Raw genomic sequence first — 12140 nt, forward strand, 5'->3', positions numbered from 1 at the left:
GGTTTTGGTGCACGTCCCAGCCCTTCCAAACCATATCCCCAGCACCTTCAGGTAGTCTGACCTAACGGTGAAGGGGACAAAGGATCGGTCAGCCCAGTTCCCAAAGAACATGGCTTCGCTCTTGCCGTGTTTAACATTGGCTCCCAAGGCCAGTTCGAGCTGGTCGCAAATGCTCATCAGTCTGCACACAGACAGTGGATCCGAGCATAAAATGGCGATGTCATCCATGTACAGGGAGGTTTTCACCTGAGTGCCTCCGCTGCCTGGGATTGTCACCCCTCTGATGCTCGCATTCTTCCTAATAGACTCAGCAAAGGGTTCAATACTGCAAACAAACAAGACAGGGGAGAGAGTACAGCCCAGTCTGACTCCAGATTGGATCGGGAAACTTTCTGATTCCCACCCATTGATTGAGACTGCACTACTGATGTTTGTGTAGAGTAGTTTGACCCAATTGCAGATTCCCTCCCCAAACCCCATTTTGGAATGCACATCCATCATGTAAGTGTGCGATATCCTGTCAAAAGCCTTCTCCTGGTCCAGGCTGATGAGGCAGGTGTCCACCCTCCTGTCCCGTACATAGGTGATCATATCCCTGAGTAGCGCAATGCTATCAGAGATTGTCCTGCCTGGTATAGTATAGGTCTGATCAGGGTGAATCACCAACTCCAGAGCAGACTTGAATCGACTGGCTATGACTTTTGACAGAATCTTGTAGTCAGCATTAAGCAGTGAAATGGGCCACCAATTTCTTATTTCTGTCCTCTCCCCCTTCCGCTTGTCGATGAGGGTGATGATGCCTTTCCTCATGGATTCTAACATACTGCCAGCCTGGAGCATACTCTTGTTTACTGCCAGACATGTTGATTCTTGCCTCAAATCAGTGCACAATAAAAGAGACTGATTCCGTCAGGCTCCTTTTTATACAGGCCACCCGGACCTGGCTGAGAAAGGTAGAGTGAGAGCAGGGAGGGGAGGAGACAAGAGTGAAGATTAAACAGAGAGCTAGATGGAGGACACACCCAGAGTGACAGACAGAGAGAGAACGGCCCCTCATCTTTCAGCTCCACCTCCAGTTTCCTCCGGGCTGCCAATTTCAAACCCTTTATTAACAGTAGAACCAAAACCCAGCTCTCCACACAAACCCTTCCAGACTCGGCCTTCATAGTCAAGGCTTTCCAGAAAGCCAGAGCTTTTAAATATGGTCCCGATGCAATTAACACTCAGTAATATTCCCACCTAAACATAGTCCATTCTATACTAAGAAACCTCCTCAGTAACATCACCATTTCCACACACATCCACTTCCTGCAGTTTACAAACACCTTACTGCAGCTGTTTGGGGAATCTCCTGTGTTAAGATTGGAGTTGGAAAGCGGCCTTTTCCCGGCAGTGTTATCGTCTCACACTGAATCTGCTAGACATCCTGTTCTCTTTATTGCGAGAGAGAAAGCACGGATTTAGGAAATGTTCATTTGAAATGATCTCTATTGAGAACGAGCCCGGCCGTGGGACAGGTATTCCAGTGCAAAGAGCTGTCCATGACCGAGTGTTGCAGACTGGCACATTGCAACGTCCAAGACTATGTGCTGTGGGACGGCATTAAAGCTTGGGGAAGCCACCATGGAGACTCAATGGGGAAAGGCTGCAGTCTGAGGCCCTAGTAGGCCATAGTACAGTGAGGGGCTGGAACCTGTGTAAAACCCCTCGGGCTGTTTGCACCAGAGAATGTTTGATGTGTAATGTAAATACTGTAAATATAACCTGTGCAGGCAGGGATTGTGAGATACATCATGTACATTATTGAAGGAAACTGATCTGTATTGTACCTTATGTAATATTAAATTTGAACTGCTTTGCAATGTAATTGCACAAATTATATGAATAAAATACATATTGTGCAAAAGAGAGCAGCTTTCCTGTCAACACACACCTTGTCTCAGGGCACAACTTTCCTGTGATCTTGTCATACCCAACTTCGCTCTATATCTTCTGACACACACACTTTACAGTCTGTCATTTCCAAAAACAAGCATTCTAAAATCAAAAGACCTTTTGTTTATTTCTCCTTTCTTTTCATTTCTCCTCTATTCTTCTCAATCACTCCCTTCAACAGTCCTATTCAGATCAAGGTGGAATGTGAATAGTGTCACAACTCACCTCTGACACTATTATTACCCTTTTCTCTTGTCTCATTCAATGTGAATGTTTTATTCACCAGTCTGTTGCTGTTTTACACTCTTGCCATACCATCTGGTATTGCATCCATCTGAATTCTGTGCTTTCATGGCCTTACATATCTTTTCCTCTTCTGGATGATTTGTTTGCTTCAGTTCCATTCAACCAGGCTGGACCACAGGGAAGCTTAGAACCTTTGCCTTGGACGGGTCCACGTTGATCCATTACATTCAGAATCACCTCCTTGAAATAACTCCATAGTACAACTACAGTAACCACACAGAATCTGCTTCAAACACTCCTCCACATTTTATCTGTTCTGAACGTCAACACCTCCAGCTCTTTTGTTTAAGTGGAACCCATCAGGTGTGTATAGGCTCCTTCTATTCTGAAAGCTGTAGCACTGGTTCAGGGAATTCAGCCCTGTTTCTCTACTCGAAAGGATCAGCCATGCTTGATCTGCCTCGTATTTTGCTTTTATTGCAACGTTACAAGACCTCCAATCCTCTGGCACCACACCTGTATCCAGTGAGGGATTGGAAAATGATGGTCAGACCTTCCACTATTTCTTCCCTGGCTTCTTTCAACAGCCTGGGGTACATTTCATCTGGTCCTGATGATTTATCCACATTCAAGGATGCTCATCCCATTAAGACTTCCTCTCTCCTTAAGTTATCACGTCCAATACTTCACACTCCTCCTCCTTAATAACAATATCTGCATCACCCTCTCTTTCGGGAAAACAGTAAAGTATTCATTAAGGATATTGGCAACATCTTCCACCCCGATACAAAGGTTACATTTTTGATCTTTTATGTGTCCTGCTGTTTGCTTAGTTGCCTCTTACTCTAATGTTTTGATGCAACATCTTTGGGTCCATTGTTACTTTGTTTGTCCATGTTCTTTCCTGCTTTCTCTTTGCTCTTCACCGTTGCTCCCAAACGCCTCCAGTTCAGTCAAAACACAACTTGTCAGAATTGGGATTCGAACCCACGCCTCCAATGGAGACTGCGACCTGAACGCAGCGCCTTAGACAGCGCTCGGCCATCCTGACTGCCTGCGATGTACTATCAATGCTAAGGAAATTATTCATTCTTTGTGAAAGTATTTGTGAGATTGTGGAAATGTCTGGAAGTGGAAAGACCAGCGGGAATGCTCGGGCCAAGGCCAAGTCTCACTCCTCCCGGGCTGGACTGCAGTTCCCAGTGGGCCGTGTTCACAGGCTCCTGAGAAAGGGTAACTATGCTGAGCGTGTGGGTGCCGGAGCCCCGGTCTATCTGGCTGCTGTGCTCGAGTATCTGACCGCTGAAATCCTCGAGCTGGCCGGTAACGTGGCCCGGGACAACAAGAAGAGCCGCATCATCCCCAGACAACTGCAGCTGGCCGTCCGCAACAACGAGGAGCTCAACAAGCCGCTGGGAGGGGTGACCATCGCTCAGGGCGGGGTGCTGCCTAATATCCAGGCCGTGCTGCTGCCCAAGAAAACCAGCGCTCAGAGCTCCCAGAAAAAGTAAAGCGGCCAAAATGTCATCAAATAAACCAAAGGCTCTTTTCAGAGCCACCCACAGTCTCTGTGAAAGGGCTGGTTACTGTCAGGAGGGAGTCAGAGATGGAGTTATTGTAACAGTGGATTGACCTGTTTCACATCTGTCCAGGTGTGTTTTCAGTTCCCTCTCTGGATTTCGCTCTGTTTCTCTGCTCACACATCTCCCCCTCTAGTTAAGTGAAGAAGTGAACTACAGGGTGTAGAATCAACAATTTAATAAATCCCGCTGCCTTCGATTTGATAAATCCCGAGATTATCCCGGTACATTAACGGGAACTGGTTCGGAGCTGATGAATTAATTTAATAATGGAAGTGTCCGGGTTAATTCTCTGTTTTTCATTTGGACAGTTTGAATTGTGTTTTTTTTTTCTCTCTGGTGATCTGAGCGCCGCTTCTCAATGAGAATCTGCTCCCGGAACAGAGTAAATGCAGGAAGGAAGAGGCCATTCTCGGGCTGTGTGTTTCTCTCCTAACCTGATCTGTTTAGACCGCACTGTTCCCAGAGGACGGAATCAGTGAGAGTTGTGCACACACAGGAGCTGAGTCCATTGCAGTGCTTTAATATGTGCCTTCCCCCCGGCCCTCCCTATTCTCTGGACACAGAGCTGTCTGTTCCCCCCGGCGGCGGGATAGAGTCGGGGATTCTCTCCCCGCAGTGTCAGGGTCTGCAGCCCCGGGGAACTGGCGGTTTCAGTCAGAGTGACCGAGCTGCCTTCCATATCCTGTGTACTGATCTCCAATGGATTCAAATATTAGTGAACTCATTGGGTAATATTTGTAAATAACCCTCATGTGAACAGACCCGGCTCCATTAATGCCTTCCAAATAAAACTGGGATCCATTTATTTTCCCCAAATGCCAGCTAACGGATCCCAGGAGCGGGGTTGAGATTGTGCTGAGCAGCAATGAGTCTCCGGTAATGCTGCTTTCTAAATTCCAGATCAGATTAGGGCGGCACAGTGGCGCAGTGGTTAGCACCGCAGCCTCACAGCTCCAGTGACCCGGGTTCAATTCTGGGTACTGCCTGTGTGGAGTTTGCAAGTTCTCCCTGTGTTTGCGTGGGTTTCCTCCGGGTGCTCAGGTTTCCTCCCACATGCCAAAGACTTGCAGGTTGATAGGTTAATTGGCCATTATAAAAAAATTGCCCCTAGTATCGGTAGGTGGTAGGGAAATATAGGGACAGGTGGGGATGTGGTAGGAATATGGGATTAGTGCAGGATTAGTATAAATGGGTGTTTGATGGTCGGCACAGACTCGGTGGGCCGAAGGGCCTGTTTCAGTGCTGTATCTCTAAACTAAACGAAGCTCTCAGTCCTGCAGGCCTTTCGGGAAAGTGATGTGACAAAACAGAAACCATGTGACCGCCCCTTCAATCTAATGGGTTTGATGATGAACAGAGATGGCAGCTCTTCTTTCCTTTGCTGATTTGGTGGCTCTGAAAAGAGCCCTTGTTACACTTGTTACTGAAGCTGGGTTTTAGGTGCGTTCCCCGCGGATGCGGCGGGCCAGCTGGATGTCTTTGGCCATGATGGACCGGGATCATTCTGGTGAATCTGCTCATTTTCCGGCAGAAGCATCAGTCGCTGTTTGAACTGTTTAAAGTCAGTGGTGTATTAGCAGCCAGAAAGTGAAGGGCAGTTCATTGCTCCCTGCAGCATTATCCGCCTCTTTCAGGAGAAAGGATCAGAAACCGCTCGTTTCTGTCAGTCCCCGAGAAGCCTGTGAGAAGCGGTTAGTCGCTAATTTGTTCCTTTTACAGAGAGGAAGCTGATATTTGTCCCGTTTTAAATTGCTGAACCGGACCTTCCTCCCGCCGCTTACAGTTAACAGATTGACAAATGAAAACGATTCCTAAAATCGCGTCAGGATTTTGTGACGGTAAATACAGTAAAACAGAACATAAAATGAGAGGTTTTAAAATTGTTGCCTGAAAATTGAAATTTTCCATCACTTCAATTCCTTCCTGCTCTGGAATTGCCGGGCTTTTTCCAATTGGAAAATCTAAGCCAATGAGAACTTCTATTTACTTCTATGTGATTCTCCTATTGGTTAAGAATTGGATTGAGAAGCGGGTGACCAATCAGAGACAGAGTCAAACTGTGGGGATTCCAGGCCCCCAGTAACTGAGCTGAAACTGTTCAGATTGACAAACCCTGGCAGTAGCTTCACACATTGGACACTTCACACTGAGTCATTCAAGGGCTGGTGTGAGAGAAGCTTCAGATCCTGTCATTACTCTCTGACTCATTATTCATCTAGAACCAAACAATTAGTAAATGTGAAGCAGTGAAGAGACTTTTCACTCTCACTGCAGAATGTGTCATCTGGGGAAATAAGGAACTATTATTTTCGGAGATTCCAGGTACATTCCTCCCTGAACAAATCCATTCCTCACATTCCCGATCACAGCCTATCCCAGCTCCTGTTGTCACCCGACTCCAGCTGAATTGGAGAAACTCATGTGTTGAGGTTTGAGTTGTGAGGTGGGGTTTCTCCGCCAGTGTTCCTGTCTTACAGACTCTCCCCCTGAATTTGTGAACTGAGACTGCACCGAACACATCTCCAGTTAGAGTGAGGGCCGGATATCCCTCTGTTTTATTACAGAGAGTGGGGAAAGGGCTGGGTGGAGGGGAGTCACCAGGGATCCTGGATTTACTCCAAATCATTTCCATGTGGAATCTGCAGGCGGGGCCGGGACAGGGATCATTTGATCAGGGGATCAGCTCTTTCCTGAGAGATGTGGGTGGCTCTGAGAAGAGCCTTTGTGTTCAGATGTTTCCAAGTTTCCCGCGCTCTTTCACTTCTTTCCAGACCCTGCTTTCTGAGCCTTCGCTGCTTTCGGCTTGACCTTGCTCTTCCATGTCTGCACTTTCTTCAGCGCCTTTCCGCCCGCCGCACTCTTGCCTTTTTTGACCTTCTTCGCAGGAGACTTTTTCTGAAGCGTTGCTTTCTTCACCACCTTATTTGGCGTTGCCGCCGCCTTGCTGCTCGTTTTCTTGGCTGTTACTTTCTTTGTTGTCACTTTCACGTCTGCTGGTTTCTTCACTAAAGATTTCTTGTCTGCTGGTTTCTTCACTGAAGATTTCTTGTGTGCTGGTTTCTTCACCTTCTTTCCCACTTTTCCCTAGGTTTTCCTTCTTGCTGATTTTGAAGGAGCCGGAGGCTCCCTGTCCCTTGCTCTGCACCAGGGAGCCTTTGTTCACATTCCTCTTGATACTTTGCTTGATCTGGGTTTTGAGCTTCTCCTGAGCGGTGGCAGACCTGCAAGGAATCAACTACCAGCTAGCGTATAAAGCGAGACCAAGGCTCAGGGCCTTCAGTTACCTGGAGGGGAGTCAGAGAGGCAGCGGATCCTGTGAGGAACCACAATCCAGGAAGGATGAGAAGGTCATTGTCAGGGTACAGAGGAGATTAAGTTAAAGATTTACCAGTTTATAAGCAAGCGCAGAGCCAAGGAACGGTGCTGGGGCAGATCAAATAATAGGAAGCTGTGATCAGTTGGAAGGCAAGAGTGATTAAATGACAGAAGAGATGATGGTGCAAGGCAAAAGTCAGGGAAAGAAAAAGTAACATTTTGTAAGCACAAATACCAGAAGCAGGGTTTGAACCCACACAGACACATGTCTATTGGATCTTAAGACCAACACCTTAACCACTCAGCCATCCTGGTACATTAGCCAACCACTGAAAATGAAATTTAATGTGATCCGGGTGCCATCTGGCCTTTTACAATACAAAGTTATGACTCCTCTCCCATGCTGAATTGGACCCTTCATTATTTATGAACCTCAATCGGATCACCCCTCAGTCTAGGTTTCTCTAAGGTGTAGGGTCCCAACTCTTTTAGTCTAACTTGATAACCAAGATGTCTTATACTGGGAATTCGTCGAATGTCTCTCCTCTGTACCCTTTCCAAAGCCTCAATATCACCCATCATGTGAGGAGACCAAGACTGGATACAATATTCCAAGTGAGTCCTGACCAAGGTTTCATAAAAGGACAAATTCGGGACATCTCAGATACTGAAGGAGTCCATGTCCAGAAGCAGCAAGACCTGGACAACATTCAGACTTGGGCTGCTAAGTGGCAAGTAACATTCACACCACATAAGTACCAGGCAATGACCATCTCCAACAAGAGAGAATGTAACCATCTCCCTTTGACGTTCAACAGCATTACCATCGCTGAATCCCCCCACCATCAACATCCTGGGGGTTACCATTGACAAAAGCTTAACTGGACCATTCATATACATACTCTGGCTACAAGAGTAAATCAGATAGTGGGAATTCTGTGATGAGTAACTCAGCTCAAGGCACATGGTGAAATGCTCATTAGGAGAGCTGGAGAAATGGACTGGTCAGGTGGGCAGAAAAGTGGCAAATGGAATTCAACTTGGAGAAGTGTGAGGTGATGCCTTTGGTGAGGTCAAACACAGCAAAGGAAGACACAATTAATGGGTGAATGCTGAGAGGTGTAGAGGAAGTGAGGGACCTTGAAGTGAATGTCCACAAATCCCTGAAAGTAGCAGGATAGGTTGATAAGTTGGTTGAGAAGGCTTATGGAATCCTTTCCTTTATTAGCCAATGTATAGAATATAAGAGCAGGGAGGTTATGCTGGAACTGTATAAATCATTAGTTAGGCCACAACTTGAGTTCTGTGTGCAGTTCTGGTCACCTCATTACAGAAAGGATGTAATTGCACTAGAGAGGTTACAGAGGAGATTTACGAGGATGTTGCCAGGACTGGAAAAATGCAGCTATGAGGAAAGATTGGATAGACTGGGGTTGTTCTCCTTGGAATAGAAGAGGCTGAGGGGAGATTTGATTGAAATGTACAAAATTGTGAGGGGTCTGGATAGAATGGATGGGAAGGGTCTATTTACCTTAGTAGGGAGGTCAATGACTGGAGGGCATAGATTTAAAGTGATGTGTTGAACAATTAGAGGGGAGATGAGAAAAGGTTTTTTCACCCAGAGGGCTGTGGGAGTCTGGAACTCACTGCCTGTAAGGGTAGCTGAGGCAGAAACCCTCAACTCATTTAAAAGGTGTCTGGATGTGCACCTCAAGTACCTGAACCTGCAGGGCTACGGTCCAAATGCTGGATAATGGGATTCAGCTGGGTGGCTCGTTTTTTGGCCTGCCTGTGCTGTAAACTTTCTATGTTCTATGATTCTGTGCAGACACAATGGGCCCAATGGCCTCCTTCTCCACTGTAATAATTTTGTGATTTTTGACTCTCCAAAACTTGTCAACCATCTACAAGGCACAAACCAGGATGAGTGCAGCACCAACAATACTCTAGAAACTCGACACTGTTCAGGACAAAGCAGCTGCCTTGATTGTCACCCCATTCACCACCTTAAACATTCACTCCCTTCACCACTGATGCACAGTGGCAGTAGTGTGTACCATCTACCAGATGCACTGCTGCAACTCACCAAGGCTCCTTCAAAAACACCTTCCAAACCGAAGACCTCCACCACCTTGAAGGACAAGGGCTGCAGATGCATGGAAACACCACCATCTGCAAGTTCCCCTTCAAGTCACACACCATCTGATCTGCAACAATATCGCTGTTCATTCACTGATGTTGGGTCAAAATCCTGGATCTCCCTTCCTAACAGCACTGTGGGTGTACCTACACCACATGGAGTGCAGCAATTCAAGAAGGCAGCTCACCGCCATCTTGTCAAGGACAATTAGGGATGGGTAACAAATTCTGGCCTTGCCAGTGTCGCTCACATCCCATGAAAGAATATGCCCCATCTTATATGCAATGATCCTCTGAATGCAGCCCAACCCTCTATTTGCTCCAACTATCACTTCACAGCATTGCTGCTGTAACTTTAGAGATCTGTGCACTAGAACATCCAGATCTCTGCTCAAAATTATTTTCTTTTTTCCACCTACTTTAATGTTTTTCCCTGAAGGGTGTATGAATGTTGAGCATTCGCCCTGTCCACATGAATAACACTGCACTTACCCAAATTAAACATCATTTACCAGTCATGAACCCAATCTCCCAACACATTAAGATCAGCCTGAAACAGTCGAGCATCGTCTACAGTCTGAACACTCGCACAGATCTTCAAATCATCTGTAAATTTACAGATGGTGCCCCCTACACCTACATCCAGATCATTAATAAAAATAGTAAAGAGCAACAGTCCCAACACCGATCCCTGTGAGATACCATTGGTAACTGGTCTCCAAACAGATCCAGATCCATCTGTAACTACTTTCTGCCTACGTCGTGCCAGTCAGTTCCCAATCCAGATCAATATATTACCACTGATACCAGGGACTTTAATCTTATAGAGTAGCCTCTTGTGTGGAACCTTATCAAAATCTTTTGGATGAGATCAGCTAATTGAACACAGGCCGGGGATGAGGCCTAGGCCTGTCCTGCTTTGTGTGTGGGTCTCAGAACCACACAAGGTGAGATCAGCTCACTGAGCACAGGCCCATCCTGCTCTATATAGTGCTCAGTACCTCACCAAATGAGAATAACTAACACACCACAGGCCATGGAGCCTCGGCCCATCCTTCCCTGATTGCGGTTCAGTGCCAACCAGGTCAGATCAGCTAATTCAGCACAGGCCGGAGATGGAGGCTGGATCTTTCCTGCTCTGGGGACTCCGTACCATACCAGGTGCGATGAAGTAAAATACCACAGGCCGGGTATGGAGCCTGAGATTTCCCTGTTCTGTGTGGGGCTCTGTACAACAATGTGTGAGAAGAACTATCATCCCTCAGGCTGAGGAAGGAGCCTGGGCCCATTCTGTTCTGTGTGGCTCCTACCACACTGAGTGGGATCAGTTAACTCAACACAGGCCATGAATACAATCAGGCCCTTTCCTGCTCCGTGTGGCTCAGTATCACACCAGGTGGCATCAGCTAACACAGCACAGGCTGGGGCTGGGGCTGGAGCTGGAGCCTGGGCCCGCCCTGCTCTGTGGGCTCAGTAACAACCCGTAAGATGAACTTTTTTCAAAAGACTTCAGTGTATTTATCTCTGTCCAACACTCTGAGGCACCTTTCTGTGTTTATAAAGAGTGTAATTTATTGACTGGTCTCTTGGATCAAACAGGGTAACAGACAGAGGTCTGTGTGCAGAGGGTTTGGAGGTGAGCTCTGATTCCTAACCCTTTCTGGATTGTGAGGAATAAAGAATGAATGAGAGAGAGAGAATGTGGGAGAAGGGATGATGGAAGAATTTGTCCGTGAACCTGATTAAAAGTGGCTCAAACGCAAGATAATATTAAGATATCAAGAGCAGAACATTAACATAATCTGAGTTCCGCGATCTGGTCGGGTCCCATTCCCCTGAAGTGAGGAATGAACGCGTGGGGAAATTCCGCCTGGAGTTATATTTGTCTCCAATGAAGATGAGTTTACAGTGAGGATGGAATAGCTCAGTTGGGAGAACACTAGATTGAAGAACCAGGATACAATCCCTGGTTTCATCAGTTTTAATTTGGTGTCTCCATCAGTTTAAGTAGAGAGAATCAGAGGGGAGATTTTCCACTCTTGACCCCATGGGCAGAATTTTAAACTAACGGTGCGGCTCTCGGCAGAGACACCGTGAGTGGGTGCCGTCACCACACGAGTGAAATGTGGCCGGCCGACCCCGATCACGGAGCAGCTGACCAATTAATGAAGGGGAGGCGTGGGGCCCATGTAAACAAGTACCAGAGGCAGGGAACGAGGCACCGATGGCACCGACATCTGACACAACGGCAGGTGCTGGCACCATATTGAAAGGACTGCCAGACCTGTATTCACTGATGCCTGGTTTAAAGGAGTGTCTTCCTGAGAGCCCTCTGCTGTCCCAGAACCCGTTCTGCTGCCTCTGCTGTCCCAGAACCCGTTCTGCTGCCTCTGCTGCCCCAGGTCCCGTTCTGCAGCCTCTGCTGTCCCAGAACCCGTTCTGCTGCCTCTGCTGCCCCAGGTCCCGTTCTGCAGCCTCTGCTGTCCCAGGTCCCGTTCTGCTGTCCCAGGACCCGTTCTGCTGCCCCAAGACCCATTCTGCTGCCTCTGATGCCCCAGGACCCGTTCTGCTGCATCTGCTGTCCCAGAACCCGTTCTGCTGCCCCAAGACCCATTCTGGTGCCTCTGCTGCTCCAAGACCCGTTCTTCTGCATCTGCTGCCCCAGGACCCGTTCTGCTGCCCCAAGACCCGTTCTGCTGCCTCTGATGCCCCAGGACCCGTTCTGCTGCCTCTGCTGCTCCAGGACCCGTTCTGCTGCCCCAGGACCCGTTCTGCTGCCTCTGCTGCCCCAGGACCCGTTCTGCTGCCCCAGGACCCGTTCTGCTGCCTCTGCTGCTCCAGGACCCGTTCTGCTGCCCCAGGACCCGTTCTGCTGCCTCTGCTGCCCCAGGACCCGTTCTGCTGCCTCTGCTGCCCCAGAAC

At 47.8% G+C, this 12140-nt stretch overlaps 2 non-coding genes across 2 annotated transcripts; both read right to left on the minus strand.

The window, feature by feature from the left end:
- Positions 1-3147: 3147 nt before the first annotated feature.
- Positions 3148-3232, minus strand: trnal-cag (transfer RNA leucine (anticodon CAG)). Its single transcript has one exon. It is a non-coding gene; the product is annotated as a tRNA-Leu (tRNA).
- A 4079-nt stretch (positions 3233-7311) lies between these two features.
- On the minus strand, positions 7312-7394 carry trnal-uaa (transfer RNA leucine (anticodon UAA)). Its single transcript has one exon. It is a non-coding gene; the product is annotated as a tRNA-Leu (tRNA).
- Positions 7395-12140: the final 4746 nt, after the last annotated feature.

Source organism: Heterodontus francisci, chromosome 35 (genome assembly GCF_036365525.1).
Source record: "Heterodontus francisci isolate sHetFra1 chromosome 35, sHetFra1.hap1, whole genome shotgun sequence".
Lineage (NCBI taxonomy): Eukaryota > Metazoa > Chordata > Chondrichthyes > Heterodontiformes > Heterodontidae > Heterodontus > Heterodontus francisci.